Here is a 15,012-nt window from a genome sequence, read left to right on the forward strand (position 1 = left end):
CGTAAAGTGGTTGTGGTGGAGGGAAGGGAGGAGCGGGGTGGGAGGAAGGGGGGGGGGGGTAGGAGGGAGTGGAGGCCGGGTTCGGCTTGGGTCTAGACAGAGCGGAGCCAAGCTGCGTGCCAACGGGAGAAGGGGCTAGGGGGGTGGTAGAGCTGTCGGGTGGGAGGCGATGGGGAGGCCCAAGCAAGAGTCGTTTGCGGAAGGATGGATGGATGGCCGGGGTTGGTGTGTGGGGGGGGGGGTCGGCTGTGAATGGGTGATGGGGATGATGGGAGGGAGGGAGGGGGGTGCACGCGTGGGAGGTCAGAACGCGCGCGATTGAGGGCAGCAATTTGATGTCAGAGTCGGGTAATGGCATAATTTCCATGATGGTGTGTGTGTGTGCCGGTGGGGGGGGGGGGGGGTGTGTAGTGGGTAGAGAGGTGCGGGTAAGGTCACAACGGCCCGTCAGAATAACATTACCGGCCGAGCGGTAATGTTAAACTAAGCGTTAGGGAGGGCGATACTGCCACCATCGCACGCGACGTACATCAGCTGCGTGTGGCTGCGTTCACCGTTCCTTTGTTTCGTCCTCGCAGCAGCACCAGCACCAGCAGCGGCGAGTTGTGGCTGCTGGCCCATCGAATAAAGACGGCCACTGCATCGCCCGCTCTCGGATGCGCTTCCACGGCCGTCTGGAACGCTCTTCGTTCCCACATTAGGAAGCCACTGGAGCTGTGCACTTTTAAATAATCGAGATTGACGAACTCATTTCTTCAGAGCTGTTTTTCGCGTTTAGTCTGTTGTCCGTCCCCACGCCTCCGATTAGCACGGTTTTCGGCTACTTACGATGCGAAAGAAGTTCAACACGCATACCGTGTGCTGTGGATGTCCGTGATTCGGCTCTGCCTTAAGATCGGATCACATCTGGTTTTGAATGAAGTTGTCGTTTTATTTTAAACAGTCTTTTAAAGGAATCTCATATATGTGAGGACGTGATTCTAACTGTGGTTGGTCTAACTCTAGACGGCCCTTGAGAGACATCTGATCACTTGGCACGCAAACTGTGGACTACAGTTGAGTGGGACAGATTTCAGATATTTTGTGTTGATGAATGGAAAAGATATATAAAATGTCGATGTCAGGAGTGGGGATCGAACACACGCCTTCGATTTAGAGAAGAAACAGACTGATCCTCGCCTTGCAAATAGGGCCTGAAACCGCTCGGCCATCCTGACCACAGGCATCTGAGCAATCTGTTCATTAGTGGGTACGCTGCTATATTCTGAGCATTGTGAATGAATACAGCAAACAGACGTAGCACTGCACGATTATAACCATAAACTCAGGGCTAGTCAAACTCAGTTACAACCACACCCCAGGGATGGTAAAACTCTGCGGAGACTCGCCAGTATATTGAAGGGTGACCCGCGGTTTGCCCGACCTCTAATGAACAAATTCCCAGGTTCGTGGTCGTGGTCAGGATGGCCGAGCGGTCTAAGGCGCCAGACTCAAGGCGAGTGAAGCCTTCCGTGCTCAACGCGGGACATCTGATCTCCGATTAGAGGCCTGGGTTCGAACCCCACTCCTGACAAAGGAGTTTTTTTATAATCAGTTAAAACTAGATCGTCTTCATTACAAACACAATTATTCATGATACCAGCGATCCAATGAACTATCACAGTTCAACGATTGTTTTCGTCTCATTCGTTTTATCTGAATACTGTGCATTGTTTCCCACCTATAGTCTCGCCAAGCCTTCGCCATCTCTCACGAGCCTGCGCTGAAACAATCCACGAGGTGACTCCATCATTCCATCTCCAACGTCGGATATACTCTTACCCTGCTCGCTGCGTAAACAAATAAAATAGTTGTATTAAATAAAAGATTTGTTTTTAATAAAATATTTGTTTTAAATAAAATATTTGTTTTAAATAAAATATTTGTTTTAAATAAAATATTTGTTTTAAATAAAATATTTGTTTTAAATAAAATATTTGTTTTAAATAAAATATGTTTTCACGGTTGTGTTGGCCAGTTGTTGTCCCGGGTGTCGCTCGACGCGCTGTCACACATGATGCGTGTTCATCTATCCTCGCACCATCCTGCCTCAATGTGCGTGGTCAGGATGGCCGAGCAGTCTCAGGCGCCAGACGCAAGGCGAGAATGGAGGCGTGGGTTCGAACCCCACTTCTTGCAGCCACTTTTATACATTTCATGCAAAATATATGAATTATTTTTCATTGGTTAACACGGAGACGGAGCAACGAAATCACAACACGAGTCTAGAAGCTCGAAGGAAGGCAGTGAGAGATGGCGAAGGCTTGGCGAGACTAAATGTTATGAAACAAAATTGCTTGTCAGAAGTGGGGTTCGAACCCACGCCTCCATTCGGAGACCAGATGTCCCGCGTTGCGCACGGAAGGCTTCACTCGCCTTGAGTCTGGCGCCTTAGACCACTCGGCCATCCTGACCATGAGCACCAACCTGAGCATTTGATCATTAGAGGTCGGGCAAGCCGCGGGTCACCCTTTAATATACTTACGAGTCTCGTAGAGTTTTACCATCCTTGGGGTTTGGTTGTAACTGAGTTTGACTAGCCCTGAGGTTATGGTTATAACCGTTCAGTGCTCTGTCTGTCTGTTGTACTCATTCACAAATGGCCAGAATATCGTAGTGTACCCACTAATTAAAATTGCCGAGGTTGGGGCTCGTGGTCAGGGTGGCCGAGCGGTCTAAGGCGCCAGACTCAAGGCGAATGAAGCCTTCCGTGCTCAAACGCGGGACATCTGGTCTCCGAATGGAGGCGTGGGTTCGAACCCCACTCCTGACAAAGCATTTTTATTCATTTCATGCAAAATGGTAGTTTATTTTCAATTGGTTAACAGCAATCATCATTTTGATTTAAAGCTTTCGTGACTGCAGTAATTCATATTCTTAGTTTTTTCGGTAAAGTCAGTTTACCGAAAAAACTAAGAATATATATAGCAATCATCATCTTCAACTGCTGGTTTATATGTATGTTTCATAAGTATTTTAGTGCAACGGTGCAACTGGAATAAAATTCACATTTAACACAATCATCTTAATTCACTTTTACATTTTTAAACAGGTCAAGCCCATCCAGCAGTTGATAGGCAATGGCTCTCTCTGGTGTGGACCAATCAGTTTCAAAGACAATACATATAGTACCAGAGTATGTCTTTTGTTTGCATGTTCACCACGAGGAAATGTGGTGAAAACAGACATGATTCCTTGCAAAAGGTTTCAGATTGGTGTTTTAACATCTGAACACAACTGTTTTATTGCCAGAAACGGTAAACCCTATTCGGATAGACAATGGCTGATGAAGGGGACGAAGATGATTATTGTTATTCTTGGTTCTGTCGGTAAAGTCACCGCGGGTCACCCTTCAATATACTTACGAGTCTCCGTAGAGTTTTAACCTCCCTGCGGTTTGGTTGTAACTGTGATTGACTAGCCCTGAGTTCATGGATACATCCGTTCAGTGCTACGTCTATCTGCTGTACTCATTCCCAAATGGACAGAATATCGTAGTGTACCCACTAATAAACAAATGCCCAGGTTGGTGGTCGTGGTCAGGATGGCCGAGCGGTCTAAGGCGCCAGACTCAAGGCGAGTGAAGCCTTCCGTGCTCAACGCGGGACATCTGGTCTCCGAATGGAGGCGTGGGTTCGAACCCCACTCCTGACAACGCATTTTTATTTAATAACCACTTTTTACCGTAGTCTCCATGACAAACGTAATCATTTGCTCCACCAGCGATATAATGAACTGTGACAGTTCAACTATTGTTATTTAGTCTCATTCGTTTAAATTCGTAAAATTTGTATTGTTTTCGAGTTGTTTACGCGAGCTTGCATAGTCTTTTTTTGTTGTTGTTGAATATTTGTATTAACGGCACATTGAGTCTCGCCACGCCATCGCCATCTCTCACGGCCTCCATTCGAGCAACTGGACTCGTGTTGTGATTTCGTCGCTCCGTCTCCGTGGAGGTCATCCCCGGGGCTTGATACTCAAGCGACGTGATGGCTGTTTGTGAATTGCGATGAGGCGTACGTGGTCAGGATGGCCGAGTGATCTAAGGCGCCAGACTCAAGGCGAGTGAAGCCTTCCGTGCTCAACGCGGGGACTTCTGATCGCCGACTGGAGGCGTGGATTCGAACCCTGCTCTTGACATCAGTTTTTATACATTTCACGCAAAATAAGTTTAATTATTTTTCATTGGTTAACAGCAATAATCATGTTTATTTAAAGCTATCGTGACTGCAGGGATTCATATTCTTGGTTCTTTCGGTAAAGTGACGTAGAAGGGAAACAATAAAATAATAAAAATATAAAACAATAAAATTCTTACGACGTTTCGATTGCAACACAAGCAAACATCATCAGGTGTGAAAACCACGTGACTTTACCGACAGAACCAAGAATAACAATAATCATCTTCGTCCCCTTCATCAGCCATTGTCTATCCGAATAGGGTTTACCGTTTCTGGCAATAAAACAGTTGTGTTCAGATGTTAAAACACCAATCTGAAACCTTTTGCAAGGAATCATGTCTGTTTTCAACACATTTCCTTGTGGTGAACATGCAAACAAAAGACATGCTCTGGTAGTATATGTATTGTCTTTGAAACTGATTGGTCCACATCAGAGAGAGCCATTGCCTATCAACTGATGGTTGGCTTGGCATGTTTATAAATGTAAAAGTGAATTAAGATGATTGTGTTAAATGTGAATTTTTTTCCAGTTGCACCGTTGTACTAAAATAGTCATTAAAACTACATATAAAAGAGCAGTGGCATATGATGATTGCTGTTAACCAATGAAAAATAAACAACCATTTGGCATGAAAATAAAACTGCTTTGTCAGGAGTGGGGTTCGAACCCAGGCCTCTATTCGGAGACCAGATGTCCCACGTTGAGCACGGAAGGCTTCACTCGCCTTGAGTCTGGCGCCTTAGACCACTCGGCCATCCTGACCATGAGCACCAAGCTGGGCATTTGATCATTAGAGGTCGGGCAAGCCGCGGGTCACCCTTTAATATACTTACGAGTCTCGTAGAGTTTTACCATCCTTGGGGTTTGGTTGTAACTGAGTTTGACTAGCCCTGAGGTTATGGTTATAACCGTTCAGTGCTCTGTCTGTCTGTTGTACTCATTCACAAATGGCCAGAATATCGTAGTGTACCCACTAATTAAAATTGCCGAGGTTGGGGCTCGTGGTCAGGGTGGCCGAGCGGTCTAAGGCGCCAGACTCAAGGCGAATGAAGCCTTCCGTGCTCAAACGCGGGACATCTGGTCTCCGAATGGAGGCGTGGGTTCGAACCCCACTCCTGACAAAGCACTTTCATTCATTTCATGCAAAATGGTAGTTTATTTTCAATTGGTTAACAGCAATCATCATCTTCAACTGCTGATGTATATGTATTTTCATAAGTATTTTAGTGCAACGGTGCAACTGGAATAAAATTCACTTTAAACACAATCATCTTTATTCACTTTTACATTTTTAAACAGGTCAAGCCAATCCAGCAGTTGATAGGCAATGGCTCTCTCTGGTGTGGACCAATCAGTTACAAAGACAATACATATACTACCAGAGTATGTGTCTTTTGTTTGCATGTTCACCATGAGGAAATGTGGTGAAAACAGACATGATTCCTTGCAAAAGGTTTCAGATTGGTGTTTTAACATCTGAACACAACTGTTTTATTGCCAGAAAAGGTAACATCTATTCTAATAGGCAACGGCTGATGGAGGGGACGAAGATGATTATGGCTGTGAACCAATGAAAAAGAAATCATCTTATTTCGAGTGAAATGTATAAAAACTGATGTCAAGAGCAGGGTTTCAATCCACGCTTCCAGTCGGCGATCAGAAGTCCCCGCGTTGAGCACGGAAGGCTTCACTCGCCTTGAGTCTGGCGCCTTAGATCACTCGGCCATCCTGACCACGCACGCCTCGTCGCATTCACAAACAGCCATCACGTCGCTTGAGTCTCAAGCCCCGGGGAGGACTTCCACGGAGACGGAGCGACGAAATCACAACAAGAGTCCAGTTGCTCGAAGGGAGGCCGTGAGAGATGGCGATGGCTTGGCGAGACTCAATGTGCCGTTAATACAAAAATTCAAAAACAACAAAAGACCGCACAAACTCGGGAAAATAACTCGAAAACAATAAAAATAAAACGAATTTAAATAAACTACCATTTTGCAATGAATGTATAAAAGTGCTTTGCCAGGAGTGGGGTTCAAACCCACGCTTCCAATCGGAGACCAGATGTTCCGCATTGAGCACAGAAGGCTTCACCCGCCTTGAGTCTGGCGCCTTAGACCGCTCGGCCATCCTGACCACGAGCAACAACCTGGACATTTGTTCATTAGAGGTCGGGCAAGCCGCGGGTCACCCTTTAATATACTTACGAGTCTCCGTAGAGTTTTAACCTCCCTGCGGTTTGGTTGTAACTGTGATTGACTAGCCCTGAGTTCATGGATACATCCGTTCAGTGCTATGTCTATCTGCTGTACTCATTCCCAAAAGGCCACAATATCGTAGTGTACCCACTAATGAACAAATGCAAAGGTTGGTGGTCGTGGTCAGGATGGCCGAGCGGTCTAAGGCGCCAGACTCAAGGCGAGTGAAGCCTTCCGTGCTCAACGCGGGACATCTGGTCTCCGAATGGAGGTGTGGGTTCGAACCCCACTTCTGACACAGCATTTTTATTTGATAACCTTTGTGTCTCGCCAAGCCTTCGCCATCTCTCACTGCCTTCCTTTGAGCTTCTAGACTCGTGTTGTGATTTCGTCGCTCCGCCTCCGTGTTAACCAATGAAACATTATTTATATATATTTGCATGAAATGTATAAAAGTGTCTGTCAGTAGTGGGGTTCGTAACCACGCCTCCATTCTCGCCTTGAGTCTGGCGCCTGAGACCACTCGGCCATCCTGACCACGCACATTGAGGCAGGATGGTGCGAGGATGGATGAACACGCATCATGCGTGACAGCGCGTCGAGCGACACCCGGGACAACAACTGGCTAGCACAACCGTGAAAACAAATATTTTATTTAAAACAAATATTTTATTTAAAACAAATATTTTATTTGTTTATGCAGCGAGCAGGGTAAGAGTATATCCGACGTTGGAGATGGAATGATGGAGTCACCTCGTGGATTGTTTCACCGCAGGCTGGTGAGAGATGGCGATGGATTGGCGAGACTAAATGTGGCATTTATGTGAACTGAACAAAAACAGTGTGTCGTGCACACTTGTGGAAATAGGTGGGAAACGATGCAAAGTATACGGATGAAACGAATGAGACGAAAACAATCGTTGAACTGTGATAGTTCATGGGATCGTTGGTGTCATGAATAATTAGTTTGTAATGTTGAAAATCTAGTTTTAAAAACACCCTCCTTCGTCAGGAGTGGGTTTCGAACCCACGCCTCTATTCAGAGACCAGATATCCCGCGTTGAGCACGGAAGGCTTCCTCGCGTTGAGTCTGACGCCTTAGACCGCTCGGTCATCCCGACCACGACCACCGACCTGGGCATTTGTTCATTAGTGGGAACACTACGATATTCTGGCCATTTGTGAATGAGTACAGCAGACAGACGTAGCACTGAACGGTTATAACCATAAACTCAGGGCTAGTCATAACTCAGTTACAACCAAACCCCAAGGGCTGGTAAAATTCTACAGAGACTCGCCAGTATATTGAAGGGTGACCCGCGGTTTCCCCGACCTCTAATGATCAAATGCCCAGGTTGGTGGCCGTGGTCGGGATGACCGAGCGGTCTAAGGCGTCAGACTCAACGCGAGGAAGCCTTCCGTGCTCAACGCGGGATATCTGGTCTCCGAATAGAGGCGTGGGTTCGAAACCCACTCCTGACGAAGGAGGGTATTTTTAAAACTAGATTTTCAACATTACAAACTAATTATTCATGACACCAACGATCCCATGAACTATCACAGTTCAACGATTGTTTTCGTCTCATTCGTTTTATCCGTACACTATGCCATTGTTTCCCACCTATTTCCACAAGTGTGCACGACACACTGTTTTGTCCAGTTCACATCAATGCTACATTTAGTCTCGCCAAGCAATCGCCATCTCTGACGAACCTGCGCTGAAACAATCCACGAGGTGACTCCATCGTTCCATCTCCAACGTCGGATATACTCTTACCCTGCTCCCTGCGTACGCGTAAACAAATAAAATATTTATATTCTTAGTTTTTTCGGTAAAGTCACGTTGAAGAGAAACAACAAAATAACAAAATATATATAAAACAATAAAAAATTCTCACGACGTTTCGACCATAACTCAAACGGTCATCATCAGGTGTGTTGGTTTGCATACATTTATTTTTAAACGGCAAATTTATTTATTTATAAAAAACGTTGGCGTCACGCGCAGCGATTGGCAGTTTGCCCAGGACTAATCCATCTATTTTTTTTGAAAAGAGGAGGGGGGAGACGACATTTTTTATAATGTATGCTGTCTGAAAGCCACTGTAAGCGTGAACAATCAATCAAGAACTGAAATGATTTATCAAATCTTTCCAATGATTGCTAAGATAGAATCCATCTTCTCGGTTGAAATTGTCTCTGTGCTTGTATATGTGGATAGCCTCATGAACGAATCTCTCATGGAAGCCAGATGGCTTACAAAGAACCTCCGTCTTGGAAAAGTCAATGGCATGTGAGCCTACTGAATTAGAACAATGATCTGCTACGGCCGAGGTGTTGGTCCTACCGTGTTTAAGGTCTGCTTTATGTTCACGAATGCGGTCCGAGACATGGCGTTTGGTTTCTCCAATGTAACTACTACCACAGAGGCAAATTAGTTTGTAGACACCAGGGTATTGTATGTCCGGAATCACATCTTTTACAGATGGAACCAGATCACGGATTTTATGTAATGTGTTGAAACGGACCTGGATCTTGTGTTTATTCAAGATTTTGAAGATCTTTTTTGTGATCCGAGCAATGTAGGGTAAAGTGATGGTTTTGAAAGGCTCCTCAAGAGGGTTCTTCTTCATGGTTTGAGTGATAGCTTTGCGGATTGTATAGTCGGAGTAACCATTAGCCCTAAGAGCTTGGTGTACGTGCTTGAGTTCACTGCTTATGTGTTCCTGGTCGGATATGCATTGGGCTCTATGATACAGAGTCTTGATGAGAGAATTCTTCTGTGATGGATGGTGGTGGGAATCCGGTTTCAGATAAGCATCCGTATGGGTAGCTTTCCTGTAGACAGAGTGGCTCATTGAACCATCAGGTCTCTTTTTAATTAGGACATCCAAAAAAGGTATCTTGCCATCTATTTCGACTTCCATGGTAAATCTGATGGCTGGGTGTATGGAATTGATGTGGTCGAAGAATTGGTCTAGAGCAGGCCGGCCATGTGGCCAGATGACAAAAGTGTCATCCACGTACCTCTTCCATAAGGTTGGGCGCAGAGTGGCAGTCTGGATGGCGTCAGTCTCAAATTTCTCCATGAAAATGTTAGCTATAACTGGAGAAAGGGGGGAGCCCATTGGGGTGCCCTCAGTTTGTTTGTAGAAAGTTCCATTCCAAGTGAAGTATGTATTGGTTAAACAGTGTCTCACCAGGGGGGGGTACCTCAGTGTTTAGTCCTTGATGAACCAAGTCTTCAATGATTGCAATGGTGTCAGGTACAGGAACCTTGGTGAATAAGGAAACTACATCAAAACTGACAAGCAGGTCGTCTGGGGACAGGGAAATACCCTTGATTGTTGATACCAGGTGAGTAGAATTTTGTACCGCAGAGGTGGTCTTTCCAGTGAAAGGACGCAGGATTTCAGACAAAAAACGAGCTAGTTTGTAGGTGGGGGAGCTGATAGTAGAGACTATGGGACGAAGAGGTGTATCAACTTTATGTATTTTTGGTAAGCCGTATAATCTTGGTGGCCTGGCAGCAGAAGGTTTCAACGAAAACTGTTTAGATTGATCAATTAATGCGGTTGAATCAGAAATTATTTTGTTGGTTTGTGTGACGAGGCTGTTGGTGGGATCTCTTTTTATTTTTGTATAACTACCATCGTCGAGTAATTCTTTAATTTTGTTGTTGTATTCTATTTTATCCATGATGACAGTAGCATTGCCTTTGTCAGCTGAGAGAACTACAATATCATTCCTCTTTTTTAATTTATATAATTCAAAACGCTCATCTTTGCTGAGGTTGCTAGCTGGCATCTTAGCGTTTTTGAGGGTTGCAGCGATTTCAGATCTTGCTACGTCTGCAGCGATGTGACCCAGGCCCCTGAGAGCAACGTCTACTTGGGCAATTATATCATTAACTGGTATGTGTTTAGGTGTGACTGCAAAGTTTAGACCTTTAGCTAAAACGGATTTCAGACCATCGGAAATAGAACTGTTACTGCGATTAATTACGACTTTATTAACGTCTAACTTTTTGGTGTGTGGGTCCGGTCTTTTGTTGAAGAGGAGGTTAAATTTGGAAATCAGGTTTTCCTTACATTTGGTCGACATAGTAGCAGCTGAAGAGGCAGTCATATTGTCTACATGTTCCCAATCCGATGTGGACATTATTGCCGTCAATGATAAGTGTGATTTGTAGAGTGTCTTGTCTAACTGATCTAGTTCTGTGCGTATAAGTATGATTTTTTCTGAGATAAGAGCTAAGCTAGTTTTGAAAAGAATTCGTTTCGCATTAGAAGAAGTTACAGCAGCAGAGGTCAGTGTAAATGCGATTGGTATTACCCCAGAGTCGCGGCATCTCTTCAGGAAGGTGAGAGACTCGATCAGCTGAGCTTTCTTATCCCAGAGTTTGTTGAAGGATCTTAAAGTTATGTGAAAACCCTCCCCGTAGAGGCGATTAAATTTTGATTTAAAGCTTTCGTGACTGCAGTAATTCATATTCTTAGTTTTTTCGGTAAAGTCACGTTGAAGAGAAACAACAAAATATATATAAAACAATAAAAAATTCTCACGACGTTTCGACCATAACTCAAACGGTCATCATCAGGTGTGTTGGTTTGCATAAATTTCTTTTTAAACGGCAAATTTATTTATTTATAAAAAAAACGTTGGCGTCACGCGCAGCGATTGGCAGTTTGCCCAGGACTAGTCCATCTATTTTTTTATAAATAAATAAATTTGCCGTTTAAAATAAATTTATGCAAACCAACACACCTCATGATGACCGTTTGAGTTATGGTCGAAACGTCGTGAGAATTTTTTATTGTTTTATATATATTTTGTTATTTTGTTGTTTCTCTTCAACGTGACTTTACCGAAAAAACTAAGAATATGAATTACTGCAGTCACGAAAGCTTTAAATCAAAAAATAAAATATTTGTTTTAAATAAAATATTTGTTTTAAATAAAATATTTGTTTTCACGGTTGTGCTGGCCAGTTGTTGTCCCGGGTGTCGCTCGACGCGCTGTCACACATGATGCGTGTTCATCCATCCTCGCACCATCCTGCCTCAATGTGCGTGGTCAGGATGGCCGAGTGGTCTCAGGCGCCAGACTCAAGGCGAGAATGGAGGCGTGGTTACGAACCCCACTACTGACAGCCACTTTTATATATTTCATGCAAATATATATAAATAATATTTCATTGGTTAACACGGAGGCGGAGCGACGAAATCACAACACGAGTCTAGAAGCTCGAAGGAAGGCAGTGAGAGATGGCGAAGGCTTGGCGAGACACAAAGGTTATCAAATAAAAATGCTGTGTCAGAAGTGGGGTTCGAACCCACGCCTCCATTCGGAGACCAGATGTCCCGCGTTGAGCACGGAAGGCTTCACTCGCCTTGAGTCTGGCGCCTTAGACCGCTCGGCCATCCTGACCACGAGCAACAACCTGGACATTTGTTCATTAGAGGTCGGGCAAGCCGCGGGTCACCCTTTAATATACTTTCGAGTCTCGTAGAGTTTTACCATTCCTGGGTTTGGTTGTAACTGAGTTTGACTAGCCCTGAGTTTATGGTTATAACCGTTCAGTGCTACGTGTGCCTGCTGTACTCATTCACAAATGGCCAGAATATCGTAATGTTCCCAAACTGATGTCAAGAGCAGGGTACGAATCCATGCCTCCAGTCGGCGATCAGAAGTCCCCGCGTTGAGCACGGAAGGCTTCACTCGCCTTGAGTCTGGCGCCTTAGATCACTCGGCCATCCTGACCACGCACGCCTCGTCGCATTCACAAACAGCCATCACGTCGCTTGAGTCTCAAGCCCCGGGGATGACCTCCACGGAGACGGAGCGACGAAATCACAACAAGAGTCCAGTTGCTCGAAGGGAGGCCGTGAGAGATGGCGATGGCTTGGCGAGACTCAATGTGCCGTTAATACAAAAATTCAAAAACAACAAAAAACCGCACAAACTCGGGAAAATAACTCGAAAACAATAAAAATAAAACGAATTTAAATAAACTACCATTTTGCAATGAATGTATAAAAGTGCTTTGCCAGGAGTGGGGTTCAAACCCACGCTTCCAATCGGAGACCAGATGTTCCGCATTGAGCACAGAAGGCTTCACCCGCCTTGAGTCTGGCGCCTTAGACCGCTCGGCCATCCTGACCACGAGCAACAACCTGGACATTTGTTCATTAGAGGTCGGGCAAGCCGCGGGTCACCCTTTAATATACTTACGAGTCTCCGTAGAGTTTTAACCTCCCTGCGGTTTGGTTGTAACTGTGATTGACTAGCCCTGAGTTCATGGATACATCCGTTCAGTGCTACGTCTATCTGCTGTACTCATTCCCAAAAGGCCACAATATCGTAGTGTACCCACTAATGAACAAATGCAAAGGTTGGTGGTCGTGGTCAGGATGGCCGAGCGGTCTAAGGCGCCAGACTCAAGGCGAGTGAAGCCTTCCGTGCTCAACGCGGGACATCTGGTCTCCGAATGGAGGCGTGGGTTCGAACCCCACTTCTGACACAGCATTTTTATTTGATAACCTTTGTGTCTCGCCAAGCCTTCGCCATCTCTCACTGCCTTCCTTCGAGCTTCTAGACTCGTGTTGTGATTTCGTCGCTCCGCCTCCGTGTTAACCAATGAAACATTATTTATATATATTTGCATGAAATGTATAAAAGTGGCTGTCAGTAGTGGGGTTCGTAACCACGCCTCCATTCTCGCCTTGAGTCTGGCGCCTGAGACCACTCGGCCATCCTGACCACGCACATTGAGGCAGGATGGTGCGAGGATGGATGAACACGCATCATGCGTGACAGCGCGTCGAGCGACACCCGGGACAACAACTGGCTAGCACAACCGTGAAAACAAATATTTTATTTAAAACAAATATTTTATTTAAAACAATTATTTTATTTGTTTATGCAGCGAGCAGGGTAAGAGTATATCCGACGTTGGAGATGGAATGATGGAGTCACCTCGTGGATTGTTTCACCGCAGGCTGGTGAGAGATGGCGATGGATTGGCGAGACTAAATGTGGCATTTATGTGAACTGAACAAAAACAGTGTGTCGTGCACACTTGTGGAAATAGGTGGGAAACAATGCAAAGTATACGGATGAAACGAATGAGACGAAAACAATCGTTGAACTGTGATAGTTCATGGGATCGTTGGTGTCATGAATAATTAGTTTGTAATGTTGAAAATCTAGTTTTAAAAACACCCTCCTTCGTCAGGAGTGGGTTTCGAACCCACGCCTCTATTCGGAGACCAGATATCCCGCGTTGAGCACGGAAGGCTTCCTCGCGTTGAGTCTGACGCCTTAGACCGCTCGGTCATCCCGACCACGACCACCGACCTGGGCATTTGTTCATTAGTGGGAACACTACGATATTCTGGCCATTTGTGAATGAGTACAGCAGACAGACGTAGCACTGAACGGTTATAACCATAAACTCAGGGCTAGTCATAACTCAGTTACAACCAAACCCCAAGGGCTGGTAAAATTCTACAGAGACTCGCCAGTATATTGAAGGGTGACCCGCGGTTTCCCCGACCTCTAATGATCAAATGCCCAGGTTGGTGGCCGTGGTCGGGATGACCGAGCGGTCTAAGGCGTCAGACTCAACGCGAGGAAGCCTTCCGTGCTCAACGCGGGATATCTGGTCTCCGAATAGAGGCGTGGGTTCGAAACCCACTCCTGACGAAGGAGGGTGTTTTTAAAACTAGATTTTCAACATTACAAACTAATTATTCATGACACCAACGATCCCATGAACTATCACAGTTCAACGATTGTTTTCGTCTCATTCGTTTTATCCGTACACTATGCCATTGTTTCCCACCTATTTCCACAAGTGTGCACGACACACTGTTTTGTCCAGTTCACATCAATGCTACATTTAGTCTCGCCAAGCAATCGCCATCTCTGACGAACCTGCGCTGAAACAATCCACGAGGTGACTCCATCGTTCCATCTCCAACGTCGGATATACTCTTACCCTGCTCCCTGCGTACGCGTAAACAAATAAAATATTTATATTCTTAGTTTTTTCGGTAAAGTCACGTTGAAGAGAAACAACAAAATAACAAAATATATATAAAACAATAAAAAATTCTCACGTTTCGACCATAACTCAAACGGTCATCATCAGGTGTGTTGGTTTGCATACATTTATTTTTAAACGGCAAATTTATTTATTTATAAAAAACGTTGGCGTCACGCGCAGCGATTGGCAGTTTGCCCAGGACTAATCCATCTATTTTTTTTGAAAAGAGGAGGGGGGAGACGAAATTTTTTATAATGTATGCTGTCTGAAAGCCACTGTAAGCGTGAACAATCAATCAAGAACTGAAATGATTTATCAAATCTTTCCAATGATTGCTAAGATAGAATCCATCTTCTCGGTTGAAATTGTCTCTGTGCTTGTATATGTGGATAGCCTCATGAACGAATCTCTCATGGAAGCCAGATGGCTTACAAAGAACCTCCGTCTTGGAAAAGTCAATGGCATGTGAGCCTACTGAATTAGAACAATGATCTGCTACGGCCGAGGTGTTGGTCCTACCGTGTTTAAGGTCTGCTTTATGTTCAC

At 44.9% G+C, this 15,012-nt stretch overlaps 11 non-coding genes across 11 annotated transcripts; 6 read left to right on the top strand and 5 right to left on the bottom strand.

Moving 5' to 3' along the window:
• Positions 1-1,457: 1,457 nt before the first annotated feature.
• Positions 1,458-1,573, top strand: TRNAL-CAA (transfer RNA leucine (anticodon CAA)). The gene is made up of 2 exons: positions 1,458-1,495; positions 1,528-1,573. It is a non-coding gene; the product is annotated as a tRNA-Leu (tRNA).
• Positions 1,574-2,337: 764 nt separating this feature from the next.
• TRNAL-CAA (transfer RNA leucine (anticodon CAA)) lies at positions 2,338-2,453 on the bottom strand. The gene is made up of 2 exons: positions 2,416-2,453; positions 2,338-2,383 (listed from the first exon to the last, which is right to left on the bottom strand). It is a non-coding gene; the product is annotated as a tRNA-Leu (tRNA).
• A 242-nt stretch (positions 2,454-2,695) lies between these two features.
• TRNAL-CAA (transfer RNA leucine (anticodon CAA)) lies at positions 2,696-2,812 on the top strand. The gene is made up of 2 exons: positions 2,696-2,733; positions 2,767-2,812. It is a non-coding gene; the product is annotated as a tRNA-Leu (tRNA).
• A 765-nt stretch (positions 2,813-3,577) lies between these two features.
• TRNAL-CAA (transfer RNA leucine (anticodon CAA)) lies at positions 3,578-3,693 on the top strand. The gene is made up of 2 exons: positions 3,578-3,615; positions 3,648-3,693. It is a non-coding gene; the product is annotated as a tRNA-Leu (tRNA).
• A 1,174-nt stretch (positions 3,694-4,867) lies between these two features.
• Positions 4,868-4,983, bottom strand: TRNAL-CAA (transfer RNA leucine (anticodon CAA)). The gene is made up of 2 exons: positions 4,946-4,983; positions 4,868-4,913 (listed from the first exon to the last, which is right to left on the bottom strand). It is a non-coding gene; the product is annotated as a tRNA-Leu (tRNA).
• A 242-nt stretch (positions 4,984-5,225) lies between these two features.
• TRNAL-CAA (transfer RNA leucine (anticodon CAA)) lies at positions 5,226-5,342 on the top strand. Its single transcript has 2 exons — positions 5,226-5,263; positions 5,297-5,342. It is a non-coding gene; the product is annotated as a tRNA-Leu (tRNA).
• An 896-nt stretch (positions 5,343-6,238) lies between these two features.
• TRNAL-CAA (transfer RNA leucine (anticodon CAA)) lies at positions 6,239-6,354 on the bottom strand. The gene is made up of 2 exons: positions 6,317-6,354; positions 6,239-6,284 (listed from the first exon to the last, which is right to left on the bottom strand). It is a non-coding gene; the product is annotated as a tRNA-Leu (tRNA).
• A 244-nt stretch (positions 6,355-6,598) lies between these two features.
• On the top strand, positions 6,599-6,714 carry TRNAL-CAA (transfer RNA leucine (anticodon CAA)). The gene is made up of 2 exons: positions 6,599-6,636; positions 6,669-6,714. It is a non-coding gene; the product is annotated as a tRNA-Leu (tRNA).
• A 5,016-nt stretch (positions 6,715-11,730) lies between these two features.
• Positions 11,731-11,846, bottom strand: TRNAL-CAA (transfer RNA leucine (anticodon CAA)). Its single transcript has 2 exons — positions 11,809-11,846; positions 11,731-11,776 (listed from the first exon to the last, which is right to left on the bottom strand). It is a non-coding gene; the product is annotated as a tRNA-Leu (tRNA).
• A 617-nt stretch (positions 11,847-12,463) lies between these two features.
• TRNAL-CAA (transfer RNA leucine (anticodon CAA)) lies at positions 12,464-12,579 on the bottom strand. Its single transcript has 2 exons — positions 12,542-12,579; positions 12,464-12,509 (listed from the first exon to the last, which is right to left on the bottom strand). It is a non-coding gene; the product is annotated as a tRNA-Leu (tRNA).
• Positions 12,580-12,823: 244 nt separating this feature from the next.
• TRNAL-CAA (transfer RNA leucine (anticodon CAA)) lies at positions 12,824-12,939 on the top strand. The gene is made up of 2 exons: positions 12,824-12,861; positions 12,894-12,939. It is a non-coding gene; the product is annotated as a tRNA-Leu (tRNA).
• The last annotated feature ends 2,073 nt before the right edge of the window (positions 12,940-15,012 follow it).

This window comes from Petromyzon marinus, chromosome 16, assembly GCF_048934315.1.
Source record: "Petromyzon marinus isolate PM22_M1 ecotype Great Lakes invasive population chromosome 16, UKy_Petmar_22M1.pri1.0, whole genome shotgun sequence".
Taxonomy (NCBI): domain Eukaryota; kingdom Metazoa; phylum Chordata; class Hyperoartia; order Petromyzontiformes; family Petromyzontidae; genus Petromyzon; species Petromyzon marinus.